This window comes from Cavia porcellus, unplaced genomic scaffold (assembly GCF_034190915.1).
Source record: "Cavia porcellus strain 051 isolate PalLab524CR breed Dunkin Hartley unplaced genomic scaffold, mCavPor4.1 scaffold_16, whole genome shotgun sequence".
Taxonomy (NCBI): domain Eukaryota; kingdom Metazoa; phylum Chordata; class Mammalia; order Rodentia; family Caviidae; genus Cavia; species Cavia porcellus.
In genome coordinates this window covers 21,735,335-21,750,303 of record NW_026947499.1, presented here as the reverse complement: position 1 = coordinate 21,750,303, position 14,969 = coordinate 21,735,335, and positions in this window count along the sequence as shown.

Below are 14,969 nucleotides of genomic sequence, written 5' to 3'. Positions count from 1 at the left end.
ACAATTCAAGAGGAAGAGATAACCATCATAAATATGTGTGCAACAAATATCAATGCACCCAAATATATAAAACAAAAGTTAACAGACATGAAAAGTAAGTACTAATACAATTGTAGTAGAGGACCTCAATACCCCACTGTCACAAATAGACTGATGAACCAGACAAAAATATCCATGATGCATATTAGAATTGAACCAAACTTTTGAACAAATGGGTTTAGTAGGTGTGTACAGAATGTTCCATCCCACAGCATGAGGATACACATTCTTCTCAGCCGGACACAGGACAGCCTTCAAAATAGACCACATACTAACTCATGGAACATGCTGAAGTAAACACAAAGGACTTGAAGTTATCCCATTCATATGAGCAGATCATAATGCAATGAAATTTTGAAGTCAACAGCAAAAGAACCACAAGAGTTTCATAAATACACAAAAATTAAATATCACTCTGCTGAACAAACAATGGGTCACAGATAAAATTAAAGAAGAAATGAGACCACTTTTACAGGTGAGTGATAATGACAAAACAACATACTGGAACCTCTGGGTCGCAATAAAAGCAATCTTAAGAGGGACATTTATAGCAGTAAAAACCCATGTCAGGAAAACAATTATAATCAGAAATGAACAATTTAATGTTGAACATGTTTCTAGAAATAGAATGGAAGGACAAGCCCAAAGCTCATATGAGTGAGGACATTGTAAAGGTAAGAGCAGAAATTAATGCAATGGCAACTAAGAAATCAATACAAAGAATCAATGAATCAAAGAGTTGGTTCTTTGAAAGATGAAATGAAATAAAAAATGCTGACAATCTTATTTTTTAAAAAGGAAAGCAAAGGCTGAAATCCACACAATTTTAAATGAATGGTGAGAAATCACAACCAATTCTGCAGAAATCCAGTAGATCATCTATAGCTATTTTAAGAACTTATGGTCTAATACAAGGGAAATTGTAGAAGAAATGGACAGAGTCCTTGATACATATAAATTATCAAAGCTGAATTAAAAGATACAAAAATTCAAAATAAATCAACATCAATTAATCAATGAAATTAAAGATGTTATCAAAACCCTACCAATAAGGTCAGAGACTAAGCTTAGTGGCATAAGCACCTCCTTGGCAAGCACAAGATCAGGAGTTCAAGCCCCAGTACAAAAAAAAGAAAAAAGAAAAATTACCAACAATGAAAAACCCAGAATCTGATGGATTTACTGCTGAATTCTATAAGAAAATTAAGACCTAATATTACTTTTTTAAAATTTTAATAAAACTGAAAAGGAAGGAATGCTCCCAAATTCATCACTGGAAGCAAGCATTACCCTGAAAAGAAAACCAGAGAAAGATGCAACTAGAAAAGAGGACTATAGGTGAATCTTACTCAATAAAATATCGGCAAACACAATACAGCAAATCACCAAAATGCTTATACACCAAAATCAAATAAGATTCATCCCAGGGATGCAGGATGGTTGAACATTCACAAATCAATATATGTAATATACCATATTAACAAGGAGGAAATCATATGATCAATTCAATACATGCAGAAAAAAGTGTTGACAATGTGTAATACCCCTCCAGATAACACCCATATAGAAAATTGGAACAGATAGTCTTTACCTCAATATGATGAAATCCACTTATGACAAAGAAACAGCCAATATCTTCCTAAAGGGATAGAAATTTAAGCTCTCACTAAAATCAGAACAATACAAAGATGTCTATTGCAATCACTTTATTCAGCATATTCCAGGAACTTTAATCAGGGCGATTACACAAGAGGAAGATATAAAAGGAATAACAATAAAAAGGAAGTTAAATTATCATTATTTGAACATGATATGATAAACAGAAGATGACAAAAACTCTATCAAAATACTTTCAGATTTAATAAGCAAATTCAGTATTATAGCTGGATACAAATTCAACACTCAAAAAGAAATAGCCTTCCTATATACAAATAAAGAAATCACTGGGAGAGATATTAAGGAAACAACACCTTTCACAATAAACATCCAAAAAATGAAATACCTACGAGTCAATCTAACAAATGAAGTAAAAGACTCTACACTGATAACTATAGAACTCTGAAAAGGGATATCAAAGAAGATATCAGGAAATGCAATGATATCCATTGTTCTTGGGTAGGAAGCACCAATATATGAAAATTGGCCATATTGTAAATATTATGATATGAATTTAATGCAATTCCAACCAAAATTTCAATAGCATATCTCACAAATTTAGAGAAAACAATACTGAAATCAATTTGGAACCAGAAGAAATGTAGACTAGCAAAGACAATTCTGAGCAACAAAGGCAAGGAAGGGTTATCACAATCCCAGACTTCAACATGTTCTCAAAAGCTACTGTGATTAAAAAAAAAAAAAAACAGCATCATATTACACGTGGGTGAGGGAACAGACCCAAGTATCAGTGGAGCAGATTAGAAGAAAGAACTTCAGACACACTTAGTCGCCTTAACTTTGACAAAGGTACCAAACACATTCACTGGAAGAAAGACAGCCTCTTTAATAAATGGTGCAAGAAGAACTGACTTTCCACATGACAAAGATTAAAATTAGACCCATATCTTTCCCCATGCACTAAACTAAAATCAAAATTGATTAAATACTTAAATATTAAAACAGAAACATTAAATCTGTGGGAAGACAGACTAGGTAGGACACTTGAGGACATTTGTGTAGGCAAACACTTATGAACAAAAGCCTGATCACACAGGAAATATCTCAGAGAATCATCAAATGGGATCATACCTATTAAAGAGCTTTTGCACAGCAAGAAAAAGGATCAACATAGTGAAGAGACAACCCACAAGATGGAAAAAATATAGACAGTTGTCCCTCAGACAAACTTATATATTTACAACATATAAAGAATTGAAAAAAATCAGACCCCCCTACAAATTCAAAGACTCAATTCACAACTAAGCATCAGAGACAAATACGCCTTCTCATATGAAGAAGTACAAAGAGCAATTAAATATATTTTTAAAAATGTTCACCATCACAGATCATTAGAGAAAATACAAATTAAAATAAAAAAAAAGATTTCATCTCACCCCAGAAATTATGATTCTTATCAAGAAACAACCAATAAAAGAAAATAAAATAAGAAAAGAAATTACCATTAACAAATACTAGTGGGGCTGTGGGGAATAAGAAACTCTTCTCCACTATTACAGGGAGTGCAGAGTGAAACAACTGGTATGGAAAACAGTGTGGAGATTCCTCAGAAAACTAGGAAAACAGCCAGGGATTTAGCTAAGGTGCTCAAGTGCTTGCTTGGTATGTGTTAGCTCATGAGTTCCGTCCCCAGTTTAAAAAAGAAAAAAAAAAAAAACTAGGACTAGAGGTGTCATTTGACTTAGCTATTCCTCTTCTGGGGTGAAACACTGAGGGAATGGTTCCTATTCCCTTCCCTCTACCTGGTACACGTACTGCAGCCAGGTAAAGTCTAATCCTTCTGCATGGGACTCCAGTCCTGGACTACTCTGGCTAGAATTCCACGTGTGTGACAAATAATGCTGTCATAATGGCACAAACTGTTCAAATTCCTGGAACACAAGAATCTGTGGTGTGTCCTTGACCAAGAAGGAAAGGGACCCAGCAGATGATTAATATTTTCAAGACTCCTGGAGAGGAAGAAAGAACAGGACCTGGTAGATTCAAACTAAATCCTTATCACACAAGAAAACTCACCTGGGATCAAAGAGGAGACCTGGGAAAATCTCTGGCCAAAATTTTCTGGGCCTGGATGGAGACAGCTGCTGCCTGTCAGGTCTTTCTGCAGCTTGTGGAGGTGCTGCTGAACCCCGACACTGGGTGGCTCAGGCACCTGGCAGGTATTCAGCTCTACAAGCTTCTGGCTCTTCGGAATCCCCAAATTAAAATAGTATTCATTTCAATTAATGTGAGTGGTATTTTCCTGATCTTTTAAGCTGAAAGTACCCTTAATGTGCTGCTTAGAAGCTAAGAATTTCCCCATAAAAACGTGTATGTGTCTCAGTGTAGCCTTTTCTGGAAAGTTAAGACACAGGAATAATAACATAGTGCATTTCTCATGCTTTTGTGAGCAGAGTATGATTTTCATTCTTGTGCCTCTCATCTTCATGAGCATGAGAGGTCTTGCTCCTAATATAAGCAGGAGTGGTGCTACAGGAAGTTTCCTTGTTTTCTTTTAAGTAAAATCACCTCCTTATATTTAGATCTAAGTGTCTTAAATTTCTAAAATAAGCAAGCCCATAAAGGTGAAGGAAAATGAAGGATATGTTACAGTTTTGTTGAAGAATTGGAGAAATAATTTTTTTTCTTTTTTCTCATAGAGGGACCCAAAAGGGCTCACAGAGAGCTGCACCATTGCAGGTGAGTGTGTGCAGGTGTGCTCCTAGTCACCTGGATCAGGATGGAGGTGAGCCCCTTTCCTTCCCACTGAGGGCCTGCTTAGGAGAGCTGGCAACTACTTCCTTCCCTGCTGTCACTGGGAACAAGACACTTCCACCTAAAAATTCAGATATGGACCTGCTCCTGGATCATAAGGAGAGCTCATCTTTAGGGTCCGGTCATTCTTGCCTCACTCCACTCCTCTGATTGCCTTGTTTTCATAGAGCAAAAGGTCAGATAACAGGTCCTGGCATGCCCCATCAATTGCAGAAAGGGCAAGAACAGTCTGTTCTTTTCTCCTACATATATTCTTGAAGGCTTCAGAAGCATGAGCATCACTGAGTTGAGACTTACTGAAGCCTTCTCTAAGTAGCCAGGAAAACAATCAGGATTCCCTTTCATATCATCTTTTTCCTAATGATGGGGTTTGTTGTTTTCTTTCCCCTGCCTGTTGTTAGCATCTGTTCAAGCTTGGCAAAGGTAGGGTAGGTGGAAGCAAATAGAAGCTATCTGACCTTTCAGACATGAGCCTCCTCCATCCAGGAGGGTCTGGGAGCCAGAGCATTAATCACTATTTCCTATGATAGGAATCATCTGCTAAGTAGGAGGTTTTGCACCATCCCCAGTGTCTCGTTAGCCAACACACAGGCTACATATTTTCTGAAAGTGTTTGCCTGTTCATCTCCTCAAGCTGGTTGAGTGCATATCCTCGTCTAAGTCTCTGGTTTTTCTGGTTTAACCAGAGATCCATGTGGCATTGATCCAGGTCTTTGCCCTGTTCATTCACCTTGTCCTGGAAAACGGTATGTAACATTAGCCATCTTGTAGATTGTCCATAACTCTTCTTGTGGCATTTCGCAGAGTTTGGACATGGAAGTCTGTGAGAAAGTCATATGTTATGCTGAACTCTTATTTTCTTTCCTTTCCTTAAAATGAACTTTTGGGGAACCAATGATTGGCAGGCCACCAGCTCTTAAAATGTCAATGGGTTCTTCCTGGGACTGTGTCCCAGAGGAAGACAAGATGTCAGTGCACCTGGGATCTCTCATTATCCTTGTTGGGTAAGTCTAGGCAGCAGAAAAATACAACTGTGCTTTTAAATGCCTACATGTATCACAGCATGATCTTGCCATAATTCTCTCTAGAATCTCTTCTAAGCAGAGAAGCTTTTGTTTGCCAAGTTTGTTTCATGAAATTTTCTCCTACATGAGCAGTGCTCAGTGCGCTCATCTTATGTTGAAGCACATAGACTTTATCATTTCCATCCTGTTCCTCATCCAGCCCCCCTTCCCTCTCTACAGTCATTCTTACTGACCCTGTGTTTCTCCCTGTTTAGGGCACAACCTCTGTCACTAATTAAATCACTCCTGCTCCTCTTTCCTTGATGTCACTTTATAATCATAATCATTTTTCTTTGTTTTATGATTACAAAATCCTTTAAAATGACTGTCACTTCTAATGGTCAAGTCGTTTGACTGGCATTTAAAAATCTCTTTATGAGGTGCAAATTAAAACGTCTCACCCTGGAAAGAATGGCTATTATTAAGAAACCAACTAATAACAAATGCTGCTGTGGTTGTGGGGGAAAAAGAAACCTTTCTCCACTGTTGGTGGGAATGAAGCCTTGTGAATCTGCTGTGGAAATTCCTCAAAATCTAGAATTAAAGGTTCCATTTGTTGCAACCATTCTCCCTCCTAGGTATCTTCCCAAAAGAATTAAAAGCATCATACCACAGCATTGCATACTCATCTGCATTTGTAGCAGCATAGTTTGTAATAGCCAGATCTTGGAAACAGCCGAAATGCCCTTCAACTGAGGAATGGATAAAGAATATGCGACTTTTATTTTACAGTGGATTACTACTCTGCCATAGAGAAGGATAAACTGGAGACATTCATAGGAAAGTGAATGCTCCTTGAGACTATAGTGTTAAGTGAAATAAATCACACATACATGTAAACACTGCATTGTATCTCTGTGGTCAGGAGTCAAATTGTAAATATAGACAAAAATGTATAAGAGATATTGTAAAACATGAAGAAATATTCAAATATGGAGCGTGACACAGAAAGAATAGGGAAATGAGAAAAGAAAGAAATGGAAAGAAATGGAAATAAAGATGTACATGGCAGAAGGGTGGAGGTGTTGGAGGGTAAGGGAATGGGGATAAAAGAAATAAATTATATCATGCACAGCTATAGATTCGTTATGATATTCATGATCATTATGGATATCTCAATAAATAAATGTCTCAATAAATCTGATTGGACAAAACAATAAATTTAATGACAAGTTCATACTCAAACTGTTCAGTCATAGAGTGAGTCTTCTGACATCACTATCTTTCTTCCTTAAATTCTATAGTATTCTCCTGTGAGTAACCTCATTAACATAAATGTGAGGAGAGTCCAGTGATGTAGAAAGCACCTCCCTGGAGTCAGCATTAAAGACAGAATTCATTTTTGCATAAAATAAACTCATAGTTATCAAATCTCTCTCTCTCTCTCTCTTCTCTCTCTCTCTCACTCTTTGTCTCTCTTTCTGCAGCACTGTGCATGATCATCTCCCAACAGCAAGGGATTATTGTGGGAGATTTCATCCCAGAGGAGGAGAAGAAAATGTTGGAGAAATTTCAAACCTCAAAAAAAAAAATTAAGAGGGTGTGCAAAATGTTAGAAACAGTGCAAAGAAGTGGCAGGATCTTAGGGTAGACTCAAAAGCCTAAATCCAGCTATACTTAGAACTCATCACTGAAAAGTAGGCAGTTTCTAATGAGGTTGAAATACTACCTGCCATAAACAATTTACAAGCATTAACCTAGAAATCAAATAAAAACTAGAAAATGAGAAAACACAGAAACAAGATATAACCCCAGACCTACAGCTCCCCAAAGCAAATTCAGAGGGCAGTGGGGGAACAAATAAAAAGCTGCCTAGAACAACTTTCTAAAACAATAGCAGTGAAGGTAAAAAAGAAAATGAATGATTCAGTGGGAAAGGAACACAAATAATAGTACAGGTAATTAAAAAGATAATTACTTTTAAAGAAGAGCATGTCTAATGAATCTAGAGTAGTTAAAGATTTAAAACGTAAAGACTAGGGAAGTGATGAAAACCATGAATTTCCAACATGGGAAAGAATTTGGTTCCATAAGACAGATTCTAACAGCAGATATCTAGGAAATTAAAAATCCTCTTATAGCTATACAAGTAGAATCAACCAATGTAAAGAAAGAATATCAGATATAGAAGACAGGTGTGCAGTTAGTGATCATCCATCATCAAATGAAAAACTTCTTAAAAATAGCAAGGGAACACAAAAAAGTCTATCAAATAGCTGTAAATGATACAAAAAAGTAACATAAGATTGATTGGGATCAATGAAAAAATCAGAAGGTAGCACAAAGGACATAACTTACCTGTTCACATAAGGAATGGCAGAAAACTTCCCAAGCATGGAAATGAATTTCATATAAAGATAGTAAAGCTTATAGACTTCCAATTAGCCATGATCATAATAAAATTACATTAAAGTATGTAATAGTCAAGATTCCAGAAAATCAGCACAAGAGTATAATGTTAATAACCATTAGAGAAAAGAAACAAATCACCTAAAAAGGAAAATCCATCAGGACCATGGCAGATTCCTTGACAAAACACTTAAGGCCAGGAGAGTTTAGAGTGAAGTATTTCAAGCCCTAAAACAATCTCCAACTCAGACTGAGGTATCCTGCAATATTATCTTTCAAAATAATTGGAACAATGTGGAAGTGAAAGACACCCAGACTAGGGAAAACAATTCTGCACAACAAAGGCAAGGCAGGGGCTTCAAAAATGCCTGATTTGAAAGCAGGCCATGAAGCTACCATAATAAAAAGAGAAGGGTGCTGGCAAAAGAAAAAAAAAAGCCCTAAGGATCAATGGAAAGGGTAGAAGATGCAGAAATAACTTCAAACACACTCTGATACCTTATCTTTGACAAAGGAGACAAACATCTTCATGGAAAGATAGCCTCTTTAATAAATGGTTCTGGGAAAACTGGCTTTCCACCTGCCAAAGACTAAATCTAGACCCAACCTCTTGACATGCTAAATAAAACTGCAGTGAGTCAAAGATCTAAGTACAAAAACAGAAATATTTAATTTTGTGGAAGATAGGGTCAGTAAAACTCTAGAAGAAATAGGTGGAGCGAAAGACTTTATGAACAAAACCTCAGCCACACAGGAAAATTACAAAGAATCAAAAATTGTGATCACATCTAATTACAAAGCTTTGCATAACAAAACAAACGACCAACAGAGTGAAGAGACAACCAACAAAATAGAAAAAAATTGGCAGCTACTCCTCTGAGGTCTAATATCTGGAATATATAAAAACAATTTTTTTGTAAAATCAGACCCCCTGAATTAAATGACCTAATCCAAAAGTGGGCATTTAAAATTAATACATTTCTCAGATGAATAAATATAAATGGCAAATAAATATATGAAAAAAAAATTTAGCATCTCTCTTCATTTGAGAAATTCAACAAAACACTGAGTTTCTATCTCACTCCAGGAAGAGTGATTGTCAACAAGAAACTTCTAACAAATGTTGGAAACGCTACAGGGGGAAAAGGAACACCTCTGCACTGTTTGTGGTGGTGTAAATTGGTTCAACCACTGTGGAAATCAGTATGGGGTGTTCTTCAAAATCGACAAACAGAAATTCCATTTGATCCAGCTACATCCCTTCTAGGCATCTTCCCAAAAGAGTTAAAAGCCTCACACTTCAGTGACATATGCATAGCCATGTATATTGTGGCACAATTTATAAGACATAATCCTTGGAAACACCCCACAGTCCCATCAAAAGATGAACGGATAAAGAAACCATGGCATTATAAACACTGGGGTACTACTCTGCTATAAAAATGAATAAATTTGCATTTTGTAGGTATATAAATGAACCTTGAGACAATAATTTTGAATGAAATCACACACAGGTTTGAGGATTGTATTGTTCCTCTTCTGTGAGAAATCCTAATGGTAAAGGAGCAAAATAGAGGACAGATATTGGGAAGAAGCAAGAACATACTCAGATGGGAAGGGGAACGAGGGAGGGGCAGGGAGAAGGGAAGGGAGGGAAAGGTGATTTAAAATTGAAGAATGGGAGGGAAAAATGGAGACAAAGTTTCTGTAAAGGAAGAAGGGAAGAAGCAGGAAGGGAGGGAGGAAAATGGGAAAAAGGAATTAAGTATATTATGTCTATGTGTAAGTTCCCTGTGATGAATGCGAGCATCACGTACAGCAAGTATGCACTAATAAGCACTGAAAAAATGATGTTCCACACAAAGGTGATGACAAATTGCAGGCATCAGAATTCATACATGTGCTCTCTGTTTCAATACACAATATACTGACTTACAAATACACATACTAGATATAACCCATGCCTGTTTGTTATCAACTGAACAACTTAAACACTGATTTTGTGCTCCAGTTTGTCATTCAGCCATAAGTCTTGAGTTCACTGTTTACATAGGTATTTGCCTCTCAATCAAAAGTGTCCAGGTGGATATTTACAAATACTGAATAATATTTTCTATTATCATTCAAGTATTCATTTCAATAATACTAATCATTTATATTTAATTATATGTTAGTATGACTACCGTATAATTTAATATGTCGTCTCTCTGTTGCAACAGACATACCAAATGCATCTATCTGGCTGACAATCTTAATTAACTAGGGCTCTTTTTGGTGGTATGACTTATATTACAGAATCCTTTAAAATGAGAATACAGCTTGTTTCCTAGTTAGGATTTATTTTCTGGGAAATATAGTATGTGAATTTCCTACAAACCTAAATTCAGAGACCAAAGGAATTCAAGATCTCAGCTTCTCTTCTCAAAGTATCTGATGTTTATGACATGAAGGAACACAGAGAACCAGTAATTTACTCTGCTCTCTCACAGCCAGATTTCTCCACCTAGTTTCCTCTTAAGCTACTACATTGACCTACTGAGAAAGCTACAACTTCCAAAACCAAAGAAAAGTAAAAAAGAATGAATAGAAAGAGACTTGCAGAAATGTGTTAGTTCATCAGTAGTATTATCACTGACAACACTAGAGGGCAGTGTGAACAGTACCCTTGGACTGAAAGGCCAAACTGCAAGTAAAAACTGAAATGTCTTGCAGACCCTGAGTTCCATGATGCATACCCAGGCTGGGTAAACTCAGTAGGTGTTACCTGACCAAGTTGCGAAACTCTGTGGCAGGGCAAACTCATTTGCATGAGAACCAGGTCCCAGCAGAGTGCTAAGAGTTATAATGAGAGCTGAGGGCTGATTGTGTGTTAAGCAGTCTTGAAAGGCACAGTCCTGGCTGTCTACACAGTGGCCTGGGCTCAACTCCTGCTCACACTTGTGGCTCACATCACAGGTCAGCAGGGATTTTATGCCTGGGCCTGTGGAAGACAGCACTGCTGCCTCTGTCTCCTCTCCTGAACATCAGGTTACTCACTGGAAAATGGCACACAGTGATGGAGCAAGAGAAATCCACCAAAAAACAATGTGATTGAGATCCGAAGTGGATCCTCCCAATCCACCTGAGCTTTCAGTTTATGCAGGCCCTGATGGCAGGTTGTCTCCGACTGAAGTGAGTATTTTTAGCCTGAACCATCTAGCACCATGTAATATCTTGATTTCCAAATCATGGAAACTAAGAATTGCTAGGAATTTAAATCATTTAATTTTGAAATTTCTTGTTTCAAGTTAACAGATTAAAGGCTGATTAAAATCTACATTATTTGAATCCTGAAGTAGGAGACTGAGACACTTACCATGATCACGGGCACCTCCACAAGAACATACTGAACCCTTCCGGAGGGTGTGTTAAAGGACTAGCTCATGATTTTGCTCATATTTACCATATATAATATGAAATTTTCTGAAGTTTCAGCTCAAAAATTAAAGGGCATTCATATTTTTTACACAGAGCAAGATTGTGAGCAATCCTATAGAGCATTTGACATGCAAAACTTAAACACAAAAGAATGGAAAAAAAGCTATGCAAGTTTCTGAGCTCTTCATTCCCAGCTCTTAAGTGAGGGACCCTAATGTCCTGAGGTGCATGCAGAATATTAAGTAAAACCAGACAAAGACATGAGGACATAATAAATATCTACCCCTAGTGAAAAATACTATATTTGGTATGGCTTAAACACAGGTTTTACATCAGCATTAACATAATATCAACCAATTTATTTTATAGAAATTTTTTGTTATCTAAATTATGTTAATTAAATAAATGTTTAGAACCAGGCATGATGGCACTGTCTGCAATCAACTCAGGAGCCTGAAGCAGTAAGGTCACTGCAAGTTCAAGATCAGCCTGCAGGACACAGTGAGGATCTGAATTAAAAAAAAAAAAAAGTAATGAATTTCATAGACAACTATGTGGAAAACTGGTTATCAGAACAATATAGCAACTTTGTAATATAAAACTATACATTGTATTACCAACATTTTAAAACATTACAACATGAAATGTTTTTAGGTGAATTTCATTAACGTTTCCTTTCAAATCATATAATGTTGTTTGCATAGCAAAAATAATTTACATGATTACAAACTTGTCAGTAAACCATATATAATGTCTATCTTCCCCAGTAATATTGGAACTGATGTTATCTTTCTAAATTGAAAACACACACAATATAGAAAATATAAATAGTAAATATTCACTAAAGAATTATTTCCCATCAGGCATTGAAGTAATTTTTTCATCTGCATGGAAATAAGCAGCCTTATTTCTTATCAGTATTGTAAACAGTACAATATAATATTTTATACATCAGTACAGTTTATTAATATAAATAATGTAGTGGTAAATTAATGCATAGAGAAAGATGTGCATGGGTTGTGCACAAATATTGCATCATATTTTACAAAGGACTAGATTATCTGCATACTACTGGTATGTGTGTTCAGTCTTATAGAGACTCTAGGCATATATACTAATGTCTCACTATGGTTTTAACATGAAATTTAAATTAATCAATATTTTTCTGTTTCTCATCATTCTAAGCTCTTCAGTAAATTATTTTTGATACTCTATCATTTTATTTTCATTTTTATTGCCATACCTTTGCAGTATGCACCACCACTATAGAAATCAGTGCCGAAAGTCCTAAAAAAAAGAAGGAATTACATTTCATCCATAAATACCTCTTTCAAAGCCTGGCATGGTGGTGCATTCCTGGAATTCAGCTCTCAGAATGCCGAGGCCCGAGCATCATTCCAAGTTTGAGATCAGTCTAGATTGCAAAATGAGTTCAAGGCCAGCCTGAACTGCCTAGAGAGATACTGTCTCAAAAAGACAAAAAGATAAATAAGTAGATAAATAAATGCCATCCCGGAATCTTCCCTAAAGTGTTAAAACATTCTATTGTGATATACACATACCCATGTTGATGGCATCACAATTCATGATAGCTAAAACTTGGAGGTGACCTACATGTCTATGGTGTCTATATGCCATAATGTACTATTGTGACACAAAGAAGGATAACCATGAGTCATGTATGGGAAAACAGACAAATCTTGAGATTACATGTTTCAGTAAAATAAATCAGACATGAAGGCTTAAATATTACATCGTTTCTCTTAAAATCATAAATACAGAGCAGTTGAAAGAATGATTACTGGAAATGGGCAGATACGTATTTGCAAAAAGGAAGAAGACCAAGAGATGGATGGCATTAATGGGTGTAAAAAAAGAATTAGATGTGATAAATATTTGTACTATGTCTCCCACAGTGATAGTAATCATTATGCACTGCAAACACACACTAAAACCATATTAAAAGCTCGATTCAATGCATCTAAATATTATTTAAGTTTTCATGAACAACATACACTACCCTTTGTTTTTCTGAAATATCACTCTTACTCTTCTCATTTTCCTTCTCTTCCTCCTCCTCTTCCTTTGGAGAAGAGCTATCACTATGTAATACAGGTTTACACTGAACTCATTTTGTAGCCTAGGATTATGCTGAAGTCACACTGATATTCCTGTCTCAGCCTTCAGAGAGCTGGGATTACAGACCCCGATTTCACATCCAGTGAAATGGTCAATTTTATATAAAGACAGCTGGATAAATTGCTAAACCTCTTCTCATTTTTCTCCAATTTTACATATTTTTTATGTTTTGAGATGCTCATTTAACTGAACTTTGAGTTTCCAATTTGAATGTACCTTCCAAATTTATTCATAAACGTAACTTTCCTTAAGTATAGCAGGATCTTTTCTGACCTAGAATTTTAATATATTCCTTTGACACTGGATATTTATCTACTCAAAGTCTGTCTCCACTGGTTATTTTGACATATCACCAGTCTGTACCTGATAACATGTTATTACCTCTGCCAGAGTCACAGGATCCACTAAGATGTGCTGCTGCTTTTTCTGCCCATTTATGGCTCACTTTACAGATTTGGGTCTCCACGACCAGTGCTCATCTTGCATTTGCCAAAAGATTCATGACTCCTGAAAATCAGGATCAGGAGTGAATTGGCTGACAGAAATTCATGGCCTTCTTGAGCCCAGGCAGAAGGCTATGGACAGTCTTTACCTCCCTTGCACAAATACAGAAGTTCAAAGCATCTTATAAAGGAGGGGGGCTTACCCAAATCCCTGGAGGTTTTTCATTCCATGGGAACAAAATGATCTACCAGTCTAGTGCAAACCTTCCTTTGGAAGGGAAGATAAACTCACAGGACTTTCCTAGGAGCTATCTTTTGCTGATACCATTCTGTGTGGTATCCTGCCTCTCTTTAACCTCTCCTTGCACACATGGAATAGAGCCTTGGTAAGGTCTCCTTCTATGAACCTCATCTATATTTTCATGATACCCAGTGGATCCTTCAGCTCCCTAAAGCTCCTTCCTCCAGCTGTTAGGAGTGTTGTATGCTTATAGATTCCAGCTGATGCACCCTCTGGAAACAACTTTGCAGTTAAAAGTCTTTACCCCTCCTTTATCACATCTTTACCTTGGAGGGCCAATGCAAAGGTTTTGCTTGTTACACAAGTATAACACACACTTTGCCAAAACCTGAAAAGTATCTGGGAGACCCTCTCATCATACCTCCATTAATTCACTAAGGAAGATCTGAAATCTTTATCATGACTACACTACATGTCAGTGTATCCCTTTTTGACATCCTCTTGCCTCTCTTCTTGATAGATCATTATAAATAAAATCCCTGAAGGAGACTTTCCAACTCAAAGACCATTTTCTAAGAAGCCCAACACGGGATAGTTACATTGAAAGTAAATAGCTGATGACCTGGCAAATATATATTTTCTCATTCATATCAAGAAAGAAAATGTAAAAAAATGACAGAAAATCTAATGTAGTATACACTCATACAAGTGATACAGGGTACTTTAAAGCTTTTGTCCTATGGCTACTCTAACTTCCACTTCAAATACCTCGGGATGTATATACATTCTACACACTCCATTGAAGGGACCATGTTAAGCAATACATAAATGGAAGAGTTGATAAGT